This window comes from Protopterus annectens, chromosome 8.part0 (assembly GCF_019279795.1).
Source record: "Protopterus annectens isolate FY-2018-M chromosome 8.part0, PAN1.0, whole genome shotgun sequence".
In the NCBI taxonomy this organism is placed as follows: Eukaryota; Metazoa; Chordata; order Ceratodontiformes; family Protopteridae; genus Protopterus; species Protopterus annectens.
Window position 1 is genome coordinate 844,420,789 of NC_056741.1, and position 21,028 is coordinate 844,441,816.

Below are 21,028 nucleotides of genomic sequence, written 5' to 3' on the forward strand. Positions count from 1 at the left end.
GCATCCTGAAGATCTATGGAGCACATCCAATTGTCCTGACCCAGGAAGGGTAAAATGGACTGTAGCGTGACCATCTGAAACTTGGTTCTTTGTACAGAACTGTTTAGTCTGCTGAGATCCAAAATGGGTCTCCAGCCCCCTGTCTTTTTTGGTACCAAAAAGAACCTTGAGTAAATTCCGGATCCTTGCTGGTCTGCTGGGACTTGCTGGATGGCCCTTTTTCTTAGCAGTTTTGCAACTTCCTGAACTGCTTGATCCCTTAGATTGGGTGGAACATCTGGAAGGGACTTGTTCGGCAAAACTGGTGCACGAACGAAGGGAATTTTGTAACCTCCAGATATAACAGACTGTACCCATTTGTCTTGTGTTATGTTTTGCCAGGCTCTTGGGTACAGCGATAATCTTCCCCCGACTGCCTCCAGAGGTGGACAGCCGGGCAACCCTTCAGGGATGCTGGAAGGGCTTGTCAGAGAAAGATTCTCTGCTGCCCTGATTTTGCGGACCCCCTCTGCCACGAGGGTGGCGTCTGTTATTGTTCCCTCCTCTGCCCCTGGAGGGAAACTCACTACGTGTGTCAGGCAAGGCTCCCTGGGATTTCCGGAACCAAATCTTTCCACTCTTCTGACCCTTGGGATATGGTCTGGAAGGAGTGGAAAAAAGGACCCCTACAGCAGAGAGAGTCTTGCCTTCCTGTTCACACCTGGTAAGGGTGTCCTTCACTTGAGATCCAAAGAGAGAGGAACCATCAAAGGGGGTGTTGGTGAAAGATGCTCTGACAGGTTCCGCAAAGATACAAAGCCGCATCCAAGCGTGTCTCCTCAGAGCAACGCCTGTGCCTGCGGCTCTACTCGCCCCATTGGCTGCATAAGAAATGAGTCTCATGGAGGAGTTAATCACTGAATTAAGAGTCGCCAGCTGGGAGGCAACCTTGGCCTGGGCCCCCTCAGCTGATGGATCTTGAAGGGTATCTCCAAGCTCTTTAAGGAGATCCCTCTGTAGACGGGTAAAGTGGCACAAGTATTTCAGAGACTTCATGGTAAAAGTCACTGAAGAAAACATCCGCTTCCCATATCTGTCCATCATCCTAGACTCCTTGTTAGGGGGATGAACAGATGAAGAAGTTTCAGCCAACTCCTTCTTCATGGCCGCTGCTACCACCATGGCATCAACGGGGACACCTTTTGTCAAAAATTGCTTGTCCTGTGGTGCAGTAATGAAGTTTGCTGGTCTTCTTGGGGTCGGTTCCACTGTGTCTGGAGCTGACCATGCCTTTCGAGCCACCACAGACATCAGTGGGTTGAAAGGTGGAGACACCCAGGAGGTGGAAGGTCGGGATCCAAATGCGTCCAGGAATACTGACTCATTCTCGGAAGGGTTTAGGGCAGTCCAGTTCCCCCTCTGTCTAAGCATCTCAAGGATGTCTGAGAAGGAGACATCTTCAGAGGTGGACCTCGGGGACCCTTCCGAATCCTCTAAGTCGGTATCTGATGTGATAGACTCAGGGGAGTCAACATGCTTCCTCTTGCATTTCCTCTTTCAAGGTGGCTCCTCTGAATGATCAGGGGAGGCCTTGGAAGAGGAAGATATACCCAAAGGGGTGTCCTGGGGTGCTGGATCCCCACGCTTGGGGTCTGGAAGAGAGGCAGAGTCTGACGCAGGCACCATAGGGAGAGGAGCAGAGGGGGTCGATCGTGGCACTGGCTCAGGGGCAAGAACACTCCTCATCACCTTGAAGGCATCCCGATCGGAACGGAGAGAGGGATCCGGTTCAAAAGAAATCAGAATCCCCCTCCTCACCGAGGGGGAAGGCTCCGAGGCTGATGTGGGAGCCAAACTCACCTGAGCCGAGGCTCCGAGGGGGAGAGCGGGGTCAGACAAGGGTCTGATGCCACTCGCCTCCTCGGAGCCGACAAAGGAGTCCCGGTGCCCAGATCCCTCCAAGGATGGAACCATGAAAGTGATCGGACCCGACGACGGAACCAAAGAAGCAGGTATCGGTGTCGACGGTTCCACAACTTGAACCCCCACGAACTCCGGCTCTGAGCTCAAAGGGTGAGTCGGAGGAGGAATATCTGCAGATGTGGACGGAGCCGACCCCTGGTGCGGGGGGCAGGACAACATTCTAGCCAGGGCCTGCGATTTTATCAGTCTGCTGACCACTCTTTCCAAGTCATGGTCCGAAAGTCTTGAGGACTGAGAAGAGTGGGATGAGCGATGACTACACTCTGATTGGAGCAGAGATTATCTCGGAGCTGAGCGTATCGACTCCAGAGAGGGAGACCTGGACCTTTTTCGACTCTCAGAAAGCTCCGAAGATGTATCGGAGCCGACTGGGAGGGAGGAGCATCGGTTCCAGCCGGAGCCGAAATGGAAGGTACAGATTCACCCAACGATGGCTCTGAACTGGGAGCCGACGGTTTAGGTGCCCTGAAAGATTTCACAGGCTGAGCCTTAGCCGGTGAATCTTTAGGTTTAAGTAAACCTCTAAGGATCAATTTATTTTGCGCTCCTGCAGGACTCTTGGACTGAACGCATGGCAAATGGAGCAAGAGTCCTGCAAGTGCACAGTGCCCAGACAATAAACACAAGAAGTGTGACCATCTGTCAGAGACATCTTCTGACAGCATGAGTCACACTTCTTGAATCCGGACGGCTTAGGATCCTTGGACATATTGACAGGCAAGCCCAAAGGAAAAACACACTCACACAAAGGTTAAGGTACTAACACAACAACAATACACTACAAGTTACCAGAACCGACAGTACACCAACAACTGTAATAAGTATAGCCAAACTAACTAACAGTGATAACAAGAAAAGTTTTTTTTTTTTTAAAGAAATAGATAGAGAAGAAAAAGGTTATCCTCTAACTCAAATGGACACCTCTAGAGATAAGTTTATCCTCTAACTTAAACGGAAAACCTTAGAGGAAAAAGGGAGAAGTAGAAGGGGGAGGGGAAACTCTCTAAGTAAAACGAGTTTCTGAAGAGAAAAGACAAGGATTCAGCTACAAAAACTTATACAATATAAGGGAAATAACTAAACGATAATTCTACTCTAAATATTTACTAAATTGTGACAGAAAAAAGACAATATAGAAGTTTTATACGACCCGAGCCAGTAGGGCAACCTCACAGCAGAAGCGGCAAACAAGATCTGGGTATCTAGCACCAGGCATCATGGGATATGGGGAGGCCTCGAGCCAGTTTGTAGCTCTCGAGCTTTAGAAGATGGCTCCGAACCCAACCAGCAAGAATGAAGGTGAGATAGACAACTTAACATCATGGCTTCAGTAGGACCTAACAGTATACCAATTTGCCTCTTAAACAGCTTGAATCAGGACCTGTCAGGCCCATTATGATCTTATGTTGACCACAGCCTTTGGAATGGCTTTGTCCCACTAGACTGTTGCTGTCCTGCACTCTACCGGCTTTGTCCTGATAGAGTGGAGGACAGCAACAGTCATCCCACTGCATAAAGAGGGACCATAAACTGATCCATAAGTTTGACTAGTCTTATATGTAAGGCCATGGAAAGAATAATCATGGACCTGATAAATAATGACATAGTAAACCTACAAACACTGGACCCAACCCAATTTGGATTTGTCACGGTCAGGGCATGCCTACTAAATCTGGTGGCCTTCTTTGAGAAAGTCACTAAGGCCATGGATAAGGGTAAAACAGTATATACCTCCTACTTTGACATGGCCAAGGCAATTGACACAATTCCCCACTCAGGTACTATAAATAAACTCACAAAACTGGGCATACATTTTTACATCACCAGATGGATAGTCAGTTGGCTCACATGTGATTAAAGTGGGTGAATCCAGATTGAAACAAGAGGCCAGTTACTAGTGGTCTGCCACAGGGTTCAGTGCCTGGACCAGTCCTGTTCAGACTGTACTTCTTTGAAGTCAAGATTAATGTGGAAGGCCTCTGGATGTAAAGTTTGCTGGTGACTGCAAGCTGGGGGCAATGACTGAATCACTCAGTAATGTAGATATCCTTCAGGAAGGGCTAAATCAAACAAATGATTGGTGACAGAGTCATGGCCTAAAAATAAATGCAAAAAATGCATTATCATACCCTTTGGGAAGCCTAATAACCCTGCAAATAACAATATTAATACCACATCCCTAAGAGTAGACTCAGAGGTGAGAAATCTAGATACACAGATAGATAGTAGCCTGAACTTTGAGCACCATATGTCCACAGTGGTGAGGAACTCCTTCAATGTGGCAGTAAAAGTATGGCATCCAGATACAAGGAAATTATAGCCCCACTGTACTCAGTCCTCATTAGACCAATAATCGAGTACAATGCACCATTTGTCTTGTACTTGACAAGGCACTTAAAACAGCTGGAGCTATCTCAAAGGTTCCTCACAAAGAAAATACAGGGTGTAAATAAAATGTTCTATGCAGATAGACTAAAAGCCCTATCCCTTCACTCTGTCTTCTACCAGCTCTGAAGGGCTGACCAATGCCTGACATACAAGTTACATAAGCATTGGGTGACCAATGCCTGACCTACAGGTCACTCACAAATCCAGCTCTGGTGGAGCTGCTACACATCCACAAGACAAATAGCACATGGGTCACTTGATCTAGGGATCTAAACTTAGTCAGTGACTGAAACAAAACATGCTGAAGAGACAGATATGTGTCTCAGAGATTGCTCCTTCTTTGGAACAGGCTTTCTATTCATATTAAGCAGAGCCCTTCCCTGGCCCTCTTCAAATGCAGTTTGGATCAATGGATGGGGCATTGCAAATTCACACCTGGGGTAGTGCCTATATCCCTTATGGACAGGGGCAATCTGTAAAATACTCAAAGCTTAGGGACAAACCTATGCCATCTTCTTGCCCCTGGGGGCCATATGTTGGGTAAAAACATAACATTAGCTAAGCTTGTAAGAGCTCTTAAGCCATTAGCCTAGTAATCTCCTATGAACCTAACAACCTATGAACAATATTTACAGTGACTGTTCTAGTTACACCTATATTATTTTATATTTTATGCCAGTTTTAAACCACTTTGGAGTATTAACCTTGCAACAACTGCCTGATTATATATATATATATATATATATATATATATATATATATATATATATATATATATATATATATAGATACATACACACACACACAAACACACAACACACACACACACATACATACATATATATATATATATATATATATATATATATATATATATATATATATATATATATATAGGTCTCCGAATGCTCGACATTTCACAATGTCAACATTCATACGGCCGAGACCATATGATCGACATTTGAAATATCAACCATGGGGAACCGGCATCTCCCTACAGTGCAGAATGGAAAGATTTCCACTTCCGCACTGTAGGTGCGATCTCAGAGTTGGTATATTTAAGTTCTGGGGGGTGTGGGGGGAGGAGTGTTGAGGTAAGTTTGTTTTTGTTTTTCATGTTATACTTATATGGTCGACATTTCAAATGTAGATCATGTGGTCATAGCGATATGAATTTTGACATTGTGAAATGTCGACCATATCAAGTAGACCCATATATATATATATATATATATATATATATATATATGTGTATGTATATATATATATATATATATATATATATATATATATATATATATATATACATAGACACACATACATCTATCTATCTATATATATATATATATATATATATATATATATATATATATACATATATGTGTGTGTGTGTGTGTGTGAGATTCTATCATCAAACACTGAATGCTCCAAAGAGCAAATACAAAATGTGCAGGGGGAGAAAGACCCCCTTCACTGTCACACCCCCTGCTAACTGCGATGGCACAATAGCAGTAAAACAGCAAATTTCTAGTCGCCACCATACTGTGAATTCACACACAAAGCATCCAGCAAAAATAAAGGAAAAAGAACGCATGCATGTGTATCTGTGTATGTCCATGTGTGTGAATGTTGTTCCAGGTTACTGCATATTCTGGTTATCTAGTAGTGGAAGGGATAAATTGTACCTAGACCTGTTGTTACTCTGTGATTTTTTGCCTGAATCTTTCATGTGACTAACATACAAATTACATGGTATTGCAGGGAGACGCTGCTCATTGAGACGGCAGAAGACTTTGCGTGCATTGGAGTTGTAGAATTCTACTCTGTAAAAGTTGCCTAATCAACAGTAGTGAGTATTATTTTAAAATCTTTTATCTGTTATATACATATGTAAATATGTTAAGATCTAGCTACAGGAGGCTGCATGTGATGTGAAACACTTCCTTCTACGACATAGAAGAGTAAAACCCTCATAGAGACTAGTAACACATCCACAGTTCATGTTGTTTATTGACCATCTTAATAAACATCCAAATGTTGTAATATACATTCACTCTCATGCTAACACTATATATACTTCTTGAAGCTATGCTTATCATGATAAAAAGATGTAAGTTCCAACAGTGTATATATGTCAGAGGAAGGCACATAAATTGTTAAGAGCAATAGCTCAGCTCATGTTGGAGAGCAGGTGAATTTGTATGTATTTGAGGAAGCTCTATGGATATAGTGTGTGATGTTGAGGGGGAATTACAACAAACTATATAACCCATTCCATTTAGTCACACTGCTGCCACCTTAGTACTAACTCTGTGGGGGTGGAGGGTTGCACTGCAAACTCATGGCAGAGCAGAGGATAGCAACAATAATAACCAGTATGAGTGGACAGCTTTGCCATATCTTTGCATGACACATGTGGATATGTTTATACATAGCCCAGCAGAAAATGAATGTGGGTGGAACCAGTGGAGGAGAAAAAAGTGATTCTTTAATTTGACACCGTGCTTGATTTGCTAAGTCTCTGCCTCCTCTAGCCTTAAGCACCACCCATGACTAAGTCATTATTCCACAACATTCTTCCTGTGCAGCTGTATATCTTTTTCCTCAGCAGCTGCGGTACTGGGCTATCTGAACTGGAGACTCTATTGCAAACTATTGTCTTCTTTTTCTTTCGGCTTTTCCCAGTTAGGGGTCGCCACAGCGGATCACCTGTCCACTCATGATTGGCAGTGGAGTTTTACAGTGTTGCATTGCCAGCCCAGCACCCAACCATCCACAGAAGGCTAACACATGCACACACTCACATCTAAGGCCAATTTAGAGTGTCCAGTCCACCTACAGCATGTCTTTGGGATGTGGGAGGAAACCAGAGCACCCGGAGGAAACCCATGTGACCACAGGGAGGACATGCAGACTCCGCACAGAAGGCACCCCAGCCGAGAATCGAACTGGAGAACCTCTTGCTGTGAGGCGGCAATGCTAACTGCTGCACCACTGTGGCCGCCCAATTGCAAACTATTTTCTCCTATGTCCGTTAAGAGACATAATCCCATAATGAGGCAATTGTAGATGCACAAGCTATTTGGGAGGATGAATAGGTAATGAGCATAGCTCTAAACCTTTAATGTCAAAACCAAAAATAATACAGAGCAAAGTTCCCAGATCAGGAAGACTTTTTAAATATTAGTACTACTCACATGAAACATTTATAGAATAGGAAAATATATGTATTTTCTGATATATAAGAAGTAAGAATTCTATTGTTATATTACCTGACATATGTAATAAGTACAGTTCTCACTGTACATTTTCAAAGGACATAGCAAAATTCTGATATAATCAAATAGATCCCTGAAAATCAAGGTCAGTTGAGAAGTTCAGTGGAAAGTTAAGCTGTACGCCCAGGATCATAGGTCAGCAAAGCTATGGGGCAAAAAGAGATATGGATATTGATCAACTTTTGTGTAAAATGGATTGTAGTAAATTCAGTTAATGGCTACAGAATTAAATATCTGCTTTCAGTCAATTTCTATAACACTGGCATTGCAATGGCAGGGATGAGGTAACATTACCTTCTTGTTTTAATTCATATGAGTGGTATACATGTAAGCCTAGCTGTGAATATGCTGGCTGTGCCAAAAGGATGCATTTCATTAATGAAGAAAGTGGTAAAAAATGTCTGTGTACTTAGAAGGAGAAGAGATTTTAATCACTGCCCTAAGCATCAGCCTGTATGGGGAGTCTAGGTTTGTTAGCAGACTACTTTGTTGCACTTTGCTTACCTCCAATAACTATATCATAGCTGAAAAGGGGGTCCACAAGGTCTGTTCTATGTACCTTTAGGATGAATACGTAGACAAAACTGTAACTATTCTCTGTAGTTACCACATACAGAACTCACTTTAAATCTTTAACAGAAATGTAATTATCTTGATGCCATTATCATAGCAGGATAAGCTCATAGTTGAAAGTTTTTTCCTGCTATTTCCACATCAAAGAGTAGCTGCGTATGTCAAGGCCATTTATTTAGTTTACAGTACAGCAATGATGAGCTCCCAGTGTTCACTGGACGCTGCTCTTACTTGCATTCCATGTTTTGAATGTGGGGAAATGATCCAAAACAATTAGTCTAGATGGCTAGAAACAGCTGCTTATTAACTAGTGAAGGAGGTACTGACATTTATAACAACGATTATAAGGTCACTTTATCAGACCACTACAGTTACTCACAGTGTGTTCTGTTGTGTGGGTGCAGCCTACATGTATTTTTTTTCAAAAGTCATGCATTTATGCTATTTTTCTTCTGCATATTTGTATTTTTCATCTTTTCTGGTTGCCGTTTCCTTCAGATTGGCAAGAAATGAGATATCATGCCATTTTAGGATTGTTTATCTTATAGCAGCATGTAACAGGATGTGGGTTAAGCTGCTTGTCTTGATTGTGATGTAGTTTTGATGAGGAGAAATATGCGAACTGTGTATCATGTTTGCCTATTCCTTTGTTTTATTTAATTGCATAAATTCGGAAGAAGGGGCTAGTTAAATGCTTCTTAAATTATGAAGGCGTTTGTATCTGTGGACATAATGTAGGGTTCATGTAGGGTTCATGTAAGAATTATAAAAAAAAAAAAAAAAAGTTTTCAGTTTTCAAAACTACAAAACGTATTTCTCTCTTCACTAAAAGAGTAGAACTGAAGCAAATTGTCACCACACTGCCAAGTATATACACACAGATGTCTCTGACAGTAACCTATGATAGGGGTCCCTGATCAGACACGTCTGCAGCAAATAGAAGGAGATGCAATTCCTTAGCAGAAGAGGGTAAAATAATAGGTCTTGTTGCTAGCTTTGAATATATATACATATATATATATATATATATATATATATATATATATATATATATATATATATATATATATATATATATATATATATATATATGTATATATATATATATATATATATATACATATATATATATATACACACACACAAAACACTAGACTATTTTCCTATTTTAAGTATCATGTTGAGACTTTTTCCAGGGTTCTCTGTTATCTGAAGTTATGTTATTAAATAACTAGAAGCTTCCACCCAAAATCAGAAAGGCACTGGGTGCTAACTTTCTAATCCCTGAAATGGCATATACTTTAGCGACTGGTGTCCATAAACCTCTCAATGAGCATCACTTGTTATTACAGACAGCTATAAATAAGATTTGTCAGTTCATTCATATAGAAGACAATAGAACACCACTAAAGTGGATACTCTACAAAAGGGCCTTACAGAAACAGATGCTTGGTGCCAGAGCCATGGGCTCAAGCTCAATGCCAAGAAATGTATTGTTATCCCCTTTGGGAAAAAACATGTATCCATGAATTACCATATAGGTGGCAGTACACTAAACACAGAAAGTGTGATAAGAGACTTAGGGACACAGGTGGACAGTGGTCTCACCTTCGATATCCACATCGCCACAACAGTCAGGAAATCCTTCTATGTGGCACACCTCATCACGAAGGGCTTTTCATCCAGAAGAAAGGAGGTCATTGTCCCACTGTACTCATCCCTCATTAGACCCATTATAGAATACAACGCCCCATTTGGTATGTACCTCTCAAGACATCTGCAACAACTGGAAAGGCCTCAGAAATACCTCACTAAAAGAATCACAGGCCTAAAGCAGATGCCCTACGCTGTCCGCCTTAAAAAACTCCAGCTATACTCTGTCGCATATCGTCTACTCAGAGGCAATCTCTGCTTAACATACAAGGCCATGTCAAACCCAGAGCTGTTGGACATGCTACACTTAAAGAAATCCCAATCCCTCAGAGCTACACGCCCAGGGATCTAAACCTTGTCATCACAATAAACAAAACATGCTGGAGGGATAGGTTCCTGACCCAGAGACTCCCCAGACTCTGGAATAGATTGCCCATACATGTCAAGCAGAGTGCCTCTTTGGACCTCTTCAAGAGGAACCTTGACGATTGGATGGGAGAAAGGAAATTCACCCCAGGGATCACGTCAGTCACCCTGCTAGACAGGGGTCCAGGAAAGTAAATAATGTGGGAAGAAATAGCCAGGGAATTGTTATGGCTAGGCTTGTATAGGCCCTAGGGCTGATAGCCTAGTACCAACATATGAACCTATAATAGTACTCAATAAAATTAACCATCTTTCAGTTATTTGTAGACCTACTCTTAAGTTAGCCTTACTAACTTTTAAATTCTTTAAACACAATTACTACCCCAAACATGTCAGTAAACTTAAAGAAACAATGACCAACCTTAGTCCCACAGATTAAAGACTCAGTATATTCACACTTGAAAGGCCCTCATTTGGTTTCACATTTGGGGAAAAAGTTGTTTTAATAAACTCTTCTGCATGAAGAAATGAACTACCATCTGAGAGTCACAATCAGGCTACTTTCTCCAGTTTCCACTCAAAGCTAACTCAGAGAACATCTTGCTGTACTTTTATTAGTGTGTTTCAGCCCTACTGGATATGATTCAGAATGTTAAACCAGCAGTTCAGTCATATGTAATTATTATTGCAGACTATAAGTAATTCTTTTAAACTTGGATCTCAAGATCTCCCTGCTTTCTGGTTAAAATTTATCAGGTTGCTATCCATATTATCTTGGAATGTAAATGGCATTACAGCTATACACAAAAAGAAAGAGAACTGAATTATATTAAGAAATGCAGACTGCAAATAGCAATGCTGCACAAGACACATTTAGAAAGAAATTAACATGTTAATTTGACAAAGAAAGGATTTCAGAATAGATCCTCAGCAGAGTATCAGGGATAAAGGAAAAGGGGAGTAATGATAATGACTGCTAGAGGTGCTCCAATGGTGATAGAAGAGGAAAAAGGAGGCAATCATGGTAGATTTGTGGTAGTAAGGGGCTATTGGCAAGGGAAGAGAATTAAGCTGACATGTATTTATATTTCACCAAAAACTGCTATTAAGGAACTTAAAACATTTTTGGAGAAACAATCAGCTTTCAACAGGGAATATTGCTTATAGATGGGGACTGGTACTTGATTTGCAATAATGACAATGTATAAGGGGAACTTAGAAGAAAAAATATAACAAAAGATGCTAGACTTCTGAAGAAAGTTATGAAAATAATTGGTATGGAAGGTATGAATTCAATAGCAGGAACCTGGACAGACTTTACATATTATTTCTCACTTTAAGACTGGGCTAGATTGGATAGAAATTATATTTCACAGGAACATGTATATTTAATTGAAAGCTTGGAAACACATCCAATAACTATTTCAGATCATGCACTGATAAAAACTAAGATAAAAATGCAGGGTAATGAAGTAAAAATGAGACACTGGTGTTTTCTCACCTACCTGTTAAAGAGAGAGGAATTTAAGGAATTGGTGGTAGAAATTATTTGAGAATTATTAGGGAAGATAGAAATATATTCAGAGGGGATAGCTAATGAGTGGGATTAACTGAAAATGTAATTTAAAAATAGGGTAGAAATAAGACAAAAACATATGGTTAAGAAGTAATAGGAAGTATTTTGAGGGGCTAACAAAAATTAAAGTATTGCAGAATAAAGGGAATCTCACAGAACAAGAAGAGGAGCAACTGCAGAGTGCTAAAGAAAAAATAAGGGAGCATTTGTATAATTGCTGTTAAGCAACTATTTTTTGATAACAGCTCCATTTTTAGCTCAGCAACTTAGGCAACAGAAAGTAGAAAGGGTTGCTACCAAACTTATGAACTCTATGATAAGAAAAATAACCAGGGATCCTATAGAGATAATACAGAGATATCAGACATTGTATTACATTTGCATAAAGCAGAGGAATGTGAAAACCAAGAAAGCGTACAAATGGAATTTATAGAAGGCTTAATTATGCCAAGGTTAGAGGAAGACAACATTCAACAACTAACTAAGATACGACAAGAAGAGATAAAAACAGTGTTGTATAATCAATGTACAGAATGTCTCCAGGAACAGATGGTATTCCTGTAGAAGTTTGGAAGTTGGAGGGAGGGATAAATATCTCCAAGACTTTGTTTAATAATATTTTAAAAGGAGAGGTATTCCTGTGGAAGTTTGGAAGTTGGGGAGGGGGTGATAAATATCTCCAAGACTTTGTTTAATAATATTTTAAAAGGAGAGGAAGCACCAGCATCTAGGAAGAAAACTACGGTCACTGTAGTACCAAAAGATGGTAAAGATCAATGGACCCAGTTTCACATAAACCCATTTGAATTCTAAACCATGATTTTAAATGTTTATGTCTACACTAGCTAATAGAATGGCAAAGTGACTCCCAAAATTGATAGCTATGGATCAGTGTGGTTTTGTGCAGGGGAGGCAAACATTTGACAACTTTAATAGAACAATGATGATCCAGAGGGAAGCAGAATGTAAAAAAATACCACTCTTGTTGGTCAGTCGTGATGCAGAGAAAACATTCGACAGAGTAAGCTGGGATTTTATGGGTAGAGCACTGGAAACATTTGCATTCCTTGATACAATAATAAGGTTAATTGGGCGGAAGCAGGTAGGGGTGTCCTCTTCCCCCATTGTTATTTTCTTTATATTTAGAGCCACTGTCATAGTAAATAGGGAAATCAGAAATCAAAGGATACAATTTGTATGGTAATCAAAAAATAGTTGATAAATCCATAAAAAGGACATATTGGTGCTGTGGCACATTTTGAGACAGTTTAAAGTCTTTTCAGGATATACGATTAATGAAAATAAAACAAAAGCTATAGCCATAAATTGTGTACCCACTCACAAATTGGTTTAGCAATACCCATTTTATGGGGATATGATTTGATTAAGTACTCAGTGGTATGGATTAAAATTCTTATGGTGTGGTAACTAAGGATATCTCGGAAGAGACTTAACAAAAAGATACTATATAAACTGAGAAACTGGAAGCTCTTGTTCATGGATATGGCTAGTAAGATACAAGCAGTGAAAATGTTTTTAGTTCCTCTAGATTTATACACAGATCAGGCATATTTTTATTAGTCAGAGGAAGAGTTACCATCAATAATTAATAAAGAGTTTAAGGAATTTGTCTTAGAGGGGAAGAGGGCAAGAGTGGAGCTGATCTTCCCAATAGAACAAGGTGGTTTAGTATTTCCTGATTTGAAGTGATATTTTACAGCTACACAGTTAAGGCTCATATATATAACACAAACAGAAGGTTATAAATCAAAATGGAAAGGGATGATGATGACGTGGGTGAGGGTCAAGCAATAAGGAAAGATGGAATATTTTGTGCAGATCCTTAGGGGTAATAATAATAAGAACCACAGAGAATATTATATTCACAAAGTTGTAGAAAGTATTCTAAGAACTTAGCCAACAAGAGAATGGAGAAAAGAAAATTTTCCAATATGAATGACTGCAAGTAGGGCTACAGAGAATAGGTAAGATGGGGCTGGAATTCAATGGAGAAAACTTGAAAAGGAACCAAGGTACTGTGAGTGAAGGACTAGAGAAGAAAAGGTAATAGAGTCAGATAAGTCCAAGAAGAAGTTTGGACTGCAGGTTAAAAAGTGCCTTTCCTACCAGGGACTGATATCAGAGTGTAGGCAAAGTGAAAGGGATAGTAGAGTCCTCAGTGAAAGATCTACTCTGGTAGAGTTTTTAGTTGAATGTAGAACAGAAGCTATTGTTTAAAAAATGGATAATTTAGAGGCATGTAAAATACTGCATGACAAGTATAAGAATCAGTCAGAGGAGGTTAGAAAAGATTGGGAGAAGAAGTTGGATAAGCAACTTACAAGGGAACAATGAGAGGGTGTATGTATGTTTCACAAGTATGCAACAAAGTCCAGTCATGGCGACGGGGGTGCTGTACTTCTGAGTGTGTCATCCTTCAGATGAGATGTTAAACCAAGGTCCCATTTGTTTGAGTGGTAGTAGCTCAGGTGGATGTAAAAGATCCCACGGCATCTATCAAAAAGAGTAAAGGAAGCTCCCTGACGTCCTGGCCAAATTTCCACTGTAGTAGAAATACCACTTTAGGTCATCCCTGAAAAGAGGCCACTAGCCTTGTGGGACTAACACATCAACAAGAGAAAAATTAATAACAAATAATATCTCCTTTCATCTATATTCAATTTCTTACATCTGTTTTCCCTTGTGCAGTCTTGTTCACTGTCGTGTACAGTCTGAATTCAGACTCCTTATTTCTTTTCTTTTCTATGTTTTTTCTAGCTCACTGCTGTCTAGGAGTTAACCTTTGGTATATTTCATATGCAGTTAATGTTTAAGGGAAATACTGTAACAGAAGAGGGGAAACAATTATATTTTGAGAGGACAATTAATGAAAGCCACACACACACACACACACACACACACACACACACACACACACACACACACACACACACACACACACACACACATACACAAAAATTAAGTATGCATTGGCAGTTAAGATTGTTCAGACAACAACTAATAATGTCTACTCTTAAATAAAATATAGAATAATACTGAACACAGATTGCTGGACATTGTCATGCATTTTAAGGAAAAACCTGCTATATCTGCAGTGTGACGTTTGTTGAAGGTTAACTGCAGTTTATTCAATGCTGCACTATAGTGAGCATGTGTTTGTTGTTTTAAAGCACAGGTAGAATTTTACTTCAAATGAAGTCTGAAAATTAATTTCCTCTCCATGTTTATAACATGTCATTCCACTGCACAAATGTTGACTACCATATCTGCACCCTTGCTCCTGATTTCTTATAACAAGTCTTTTTAGTCAGCTTAGTTATCAGCAAGAATATAAACCAGAGGCACACAATATTTGGACAGCATGACCAAGGAGCAGGGGTGTAGCCAGGAGGTTTGGAGTTGTACACCATCTTCTAACCTGTTGTCTTCCCACTTCTTTCTCTTCACCTTTAACCTGCACAATTGCCCTTTTCTGCTATGGCAAATGTTCTAAATTCATTGTATTACTTTATTAAAAATTTCAAAATCAAATAACTGATACAGAGATGTCATTTTCAGAAATGACTTCAGCCAAATTTGAATTGCACTTCCCACCAAAATTACAAATACAAATTCCATAGTTTAACAAAAACAGCTAGAATGTTATTATCCAAGTCAAATGATATTTAACTGCTAAGGAAAATCACTGTGTCCATTACAAGATTTCTACAACTTGATATATATAATCTTCTTTTATAAAACTTTACAAACTGCTAGAATTGCTTTGAATACTAAAACTAGTTTATTTATATATATATATATATATATATATATATAATACACACACACACACACACACACATATATATATATATATATATATATATATATATATATATATATATATGCATATACATATATAGTCTTATCTCAATATATATATATATATACATACTATATGTCATGCATATATTTAGTATTCAAAGCAATTCTAGCAGTTTGTAAAGTTTGCAGTGGTGATGGACAGGTTGACAGATGAGATCAGACAGGAGGCCCCATGGTCTATGATGTTTGCAGATGACATTGTGATATGTAGTGAGAGCAGGGACCAGGTTGAGGAGACCCTGGAAAGGTGGAGATACGCTTTACAGAGGAGAGGAATGAAGGTCAGCAGAGCTAAAACAGAATATATATGTGTAAATGTGAGGGAGGGTAGATGAATGGTGAGGATGCAGGGAGTAGAGTTGGTAAGGGTGGATGTGTTTAAGTACTTAGGATCAACAGTTCATAGTAAATGTGAGTGTGGAAGAGAGGTGAAGAAGAGAGTACAGGCAGGGTGGAATGGGTGGTGAAGAGTGTCAGGAGTGATTTGTGACAGACCGGTACCAGTAAGAGTGAAAGGGAATGTCTACAAGAGGGTAGTGAGATCAGCTATGTTATATGGTTTGGAGATGGTGGCATTGACGAAAAGGCAGGAGTCAGAGCTGGATGTGGCAGAGTTAAAGATGTTAAGATTTGCACTGGGTGTGACCAGGATGGACAGGATTAGGAATCTGTATATTAGAGGGTCAGCTCAGGTTGGACAGTTTGGAGACAAAGCAAGAGAGGTGAGATTGCATTGGTTTGGACATGTGCTGAGGAGGAATGCTGGGTATATTGGGAAAAGGATGCTAAGGATGGAGCTGCCAGGTAAGTGGAAAAGAGGAAGGCCTAAGATAAGTTTTATGGATGTGGTGAGGGAGGACATGCAGACGGTTGGTGTGAAAGAGCATGATGCAGAGGACGGGAAGAAATGGAAACAGATGATCCGCTGTGGCGACCCCTAAAGGGGACAGCTGAAAGAAGATGATTTATATATATATATATATATATATATATATATATATATATATATATAAAATACAGAAATACTTAATTTGTGTAAATATATTCCACGCATATGTATTGTTTAAGTAACATATCTACAGCTACACCTGTATTGTGTATGTGATCTATAGTTTATTTTGAGTTTTAATGTTCTACTTTTCACTAAATTGCTGTTACATATTTCTTCTTACTCCTTTTTTTTAATTTCTCAAAATCTTTTGGGTTTCTAATACCATGATGAGACTGAACCCCATTCCTAAGTCAAAGTACGATTAAAGTTCATGAAATTAGTATTGTTTCAATCTTTGATGTTAACCAGAAGTGCTCTTTCCAGTAATGACTCCTGCAATTCGTACAGAGTTACATGTATTGGTAACATATCGAAATACAATTGTAGATTCCTTTTTGTAAGACCCATTGCTCCTACTACTGTTGGGACTGTCTGGGTATCTTTCTTCCACACTGCTGTCTTTTCTGCCTGCATATCCTGATATTTTATGACTTTGTGTCTCTCTGTATGCAAGACACCGGGTGTGGTGATTTCAATGATCAATGCTACTTTTGTCTTCTTTTCTTGGACCATTGTATCCAGTTTTCCAGTATCTATCTTTTGAACTGTTGGTAATGGATTATCCCATGTAATATAAACTTCATCATTTTTATGATGCTTTGTGGCTCATGTTTCCAGTGTTTTTCAGCGACTTCAATACCATAATGTTTGCACAATCCCCAGTGCAACCATCTTACTCCTCAGTTTATATATTCAGCTATTAATGTATTTTTTCTAAAATTAGTACTCCCTTTGTTAAACTGTTGTGCATATTGAAAAAAAAAAACTGTTGCTCACAATTTACCTTTATAGTGAAAATACCAGTTCAGGAGCTTTTCGAGAGACTCCAGTGAAAATGGGTCAAAACCCAGTGGAGTTCCAGGTAACTTAAACACAAAACAAAAGGAGCATCCTAACCAGTGACATTGCACTACACACTTTTTTTTTAATTATCAGACAGGATTTTTTGCAGATTTTAATGAACTGCAAGTAATGACACATATCAATGTATTTAAAATATATGTGTAAGTCATCACTCTAACAACGTCCCCCCACCCATCCACCTCCTGCAGTTGTGCTACCTGGCACTTAAGCTCCTTTCAAGACCAGAAGCTGTAATTATTGGCACCCTCATGAAAATGTGGGTTACCAGTTCTTAGCTAGGACTATAGCAAGCACAAAGCAATGTGCCCACAGCTATTTTTTTTGCTGACTCACCTATGCCATCTTAATATTATTTGTTTTAAAACTGGAGCACTTGGTGTCTTAGTGTCTTTCAGCTTTTCCCGGTTAGGGGTCGCCACAGCGGAACTCTGGTCTGCTAATGATTGGCAGTTGATGTTTACATACCGGCTTGCCAGGCCTGACACACAACCTTCAATGAAGGTACGCCCATTCACGCATGTCTCCACGCAGAAGACGCTCTAGTTGAGAGTCAAACCGGACAGCATCTTACTGTGAGGCGACAATGCTACCACAGCACCACCACCGTGGGTCACTTGGTGTATTAGTAATAGGCAAAATAAAAATACTGCCCCCTTAAAAATTAATTTGTACACTGTGACATATTTGGTACATGTGAAGCTATCTACACGCTAAAAAAAGTTATGAGCCCTTCAATGAGTTCTTGTACCAATTCACTTACTGGGTAGCATGGCATTGGATTTAGCTGAATTTTCTGGATACCATTCAGGTAATTTTATAACTACATTCAGCCCAGATGATTGTCACATTAGGCAGTCCAGTACTATGAATGTGCCTCACTTCCAGTTTCCATTGTAGTGCAGAAACAGTGGTGGGAAGGGTGGTGCATTGGCTTGACAGGAAATAAATTTAATTTAAAAAATCTAATGCAAGAGAACTACAAAAGTTCTACTTTTTTTAAATGGAAGGGCAAAGTAATTAACGGGGAATTGTGTTTAAAGACACGAACTTGTGTGTGTATATATATATATATATATATATATACACACACACACACACACACACACATTTATATATATATATATATATATATATATATATATATATATATATATATATATATATATTCTTAAGGTGTTTTAAGAGTAATGAAAAGCAAGTAAAAAGTTGTCAAAATTAAAATAAATGGGTGGCTGCAAAAGCCTACCTTCAAGAAATAAGGTCTTCATTGATAACAAGAACCTGAGAGAACATAACTCATAAGTTCGAATGCCAATATGATTACAATCATTTCATCATCCGGTGCAGTCTGAGTCACAGTCCACATTTTAATGAGAAGACATTCTTCTTGACATCAGTTTGTTATGAAATATATTACTGTGTAATTTCTGAGACCACAGTATAGAACTTGAACCCAAGCAACACTTTAGTAAGTTGTACTGAGTCACTGCTTAACTGTCTGCTCTTACAAAATGTTGCTCATTGCAACATTCCTAAACAAAAGGTATAGTTAACAACAGAGATACAAGTGGCGATAGGTTATTCGCATTTCAGAATAAGACTCTTAGAATCTTACAGCTAAAGATGTGTGCTTGTTTATTATGCATGTAAAAATCTATGCAGAATCTTGAAAATAAATGCAACTTTTCCGTTGTGTAATTAATCGGGTTAAAATCTTTGACTTTAACTTGGAATAGATGGATTCCTTTGCTTTGCTTGCAGGCTTGCCATTAAATATATCTTTTATTTTGAATATATGAAAATAGAGTAGTTTGAATAAGTAGGCAGTTAGTGTAAGCATGTGAGCTGTGGTGGCTGTAGTCACAACAGAACTGAAAACGGTGCAGTTTGTATTAAGATGTAAAGCCCTCATTAGCCTCAGATGCTGTCTTGTCTCTCTAACCCTGAAGATATGTTAAATTATATTTTAGAAGCTCTCCTTTAAAGGGAGACTGTCACAGTAAATAAGCGTAAGCAGCACCTGCAGAAATGTTCATGTAATTCAGAAAAAAGACAACTCAGTTAAGCACTACTATAGTCACAGTGTGGCACAGCAGATAGTGTTGTTGCCTTACAGCAAGAGGTTCCATGATTTGATTCTCTGCTGGGGTGCCTTCTGTGTGGAATCTGTATGTCCTGTGTGGGTTTTCTTAGGGTGCTCTGGTTTCCTAAACAGCCACTGCAAGTCCAAATGTAATAGAACCATAAAAGAAAGGCACAGTCTTCAACCAAAAAAAAAAGTTTTTTTCTCTTTTCACAAACTCTAACGCCGCAGCTGTTAAGCCTTCAAGGAGTACAAATACAATGCAACTTCCCTCACCCCGTATATACTCACTCAATCAGTCAATTAAACAATTAATTAAATCAAATACTTCCAGTTAAGTTCTGTGTTTAAACCCTTGGGAACCAAGATATCAAATTTCAAAGTAAAAAGTGCTTCTTTATACAACAGTTTTGTTTGCTCTGATTTCCTCCCACATTCCAAAGACGTGCAGGTGGACTGGACACCCTAAATTGGCCATAGGTGTGTGGTGTGGATGAACTATTATGACAGGGATAGCCACCCGGTTGTGTAAACCGTGGCGCTAGATGATTGTCACTGTTGAAGTGATACCCTAACCCCATATGCAAAAATGGGAAAAGGAGTTGTGGATGGATGGATGGATTTTAAGAATAATGTTGTGAAAAATCTGAGGTATACCAGATTTAGGAATCTATATCTCGCCATTTTCCATGGCTGGAGAAAGACCTACGATTGCTTCAAGAACTGCTGGATCAGACATTTAATGCATAGACTCATAATGGTGCACAAAATAGTACCATTCATGCTGCTGTATAAATTTATAAATGTTACTCTCTCAGAGATCTTGTTATTGGATAGCCCTGTTCTATGACATGGGATGTAAACGTTTAAAGAAATATTGTACCTAGCAGTACTATAGATAGCTGAATCAGTAATCTTAAATCAACAGTCAGATACCATGCCCCAAAACACTACAACCTAAATATCTACAGCATACAAAAGCATGCATACACACACACTCACAACTACCCCCATATCCCCAGTCTCTAAATATACTGTGTTATACATCATAAAACCTCAGAGAAAAGAAAATATTTGAAAAGAAAACATCTTCCCTTTTCTCTTGGTCATCAGACCTCAGAGAATATATTAAAGCACCAGTAATAGTAACACTTTTAAATACTAAGATGCTAAGATTATAAAAAAGATCAATTAAGAATGATGACATGAGTGTCAACAAATCGTTTGTTGACAAACCATAGGGAAACCAGACAGAAGGTTACATAAGTATGGACTCTTGCACAATTATAGCGTGCATTATCTCTGAAGATAAAAAACAGAGCAGGTACATATTAAAGAATTCCTGCCAA

General features: G+C 39.1%; 1 protein-coding gene across 7 annotated transcripts in view; it reads left to right on the forward strand.

The window, feature by feature from the left end:
- FLNA (filamin A) overlaps positions 1–21,028 on the forward strand; it is a 1,106,834-nt gene that overhangs the window by 113,228 nt on the left and 972,578 nt on the right. For all 7 annotated transcript variants that reach the window (XM_044080337.1, XM_044080332.1, XM_044080334.1 and 4 more), the window contains exon 2: positions 6,112–6,199. The gene's annotated coding sequence lies outside the window, so the exon portion shown is untranslated. The remainder of the gene's footprint in view (positions 1–6,111; positions 6,200–21,028) is intronic.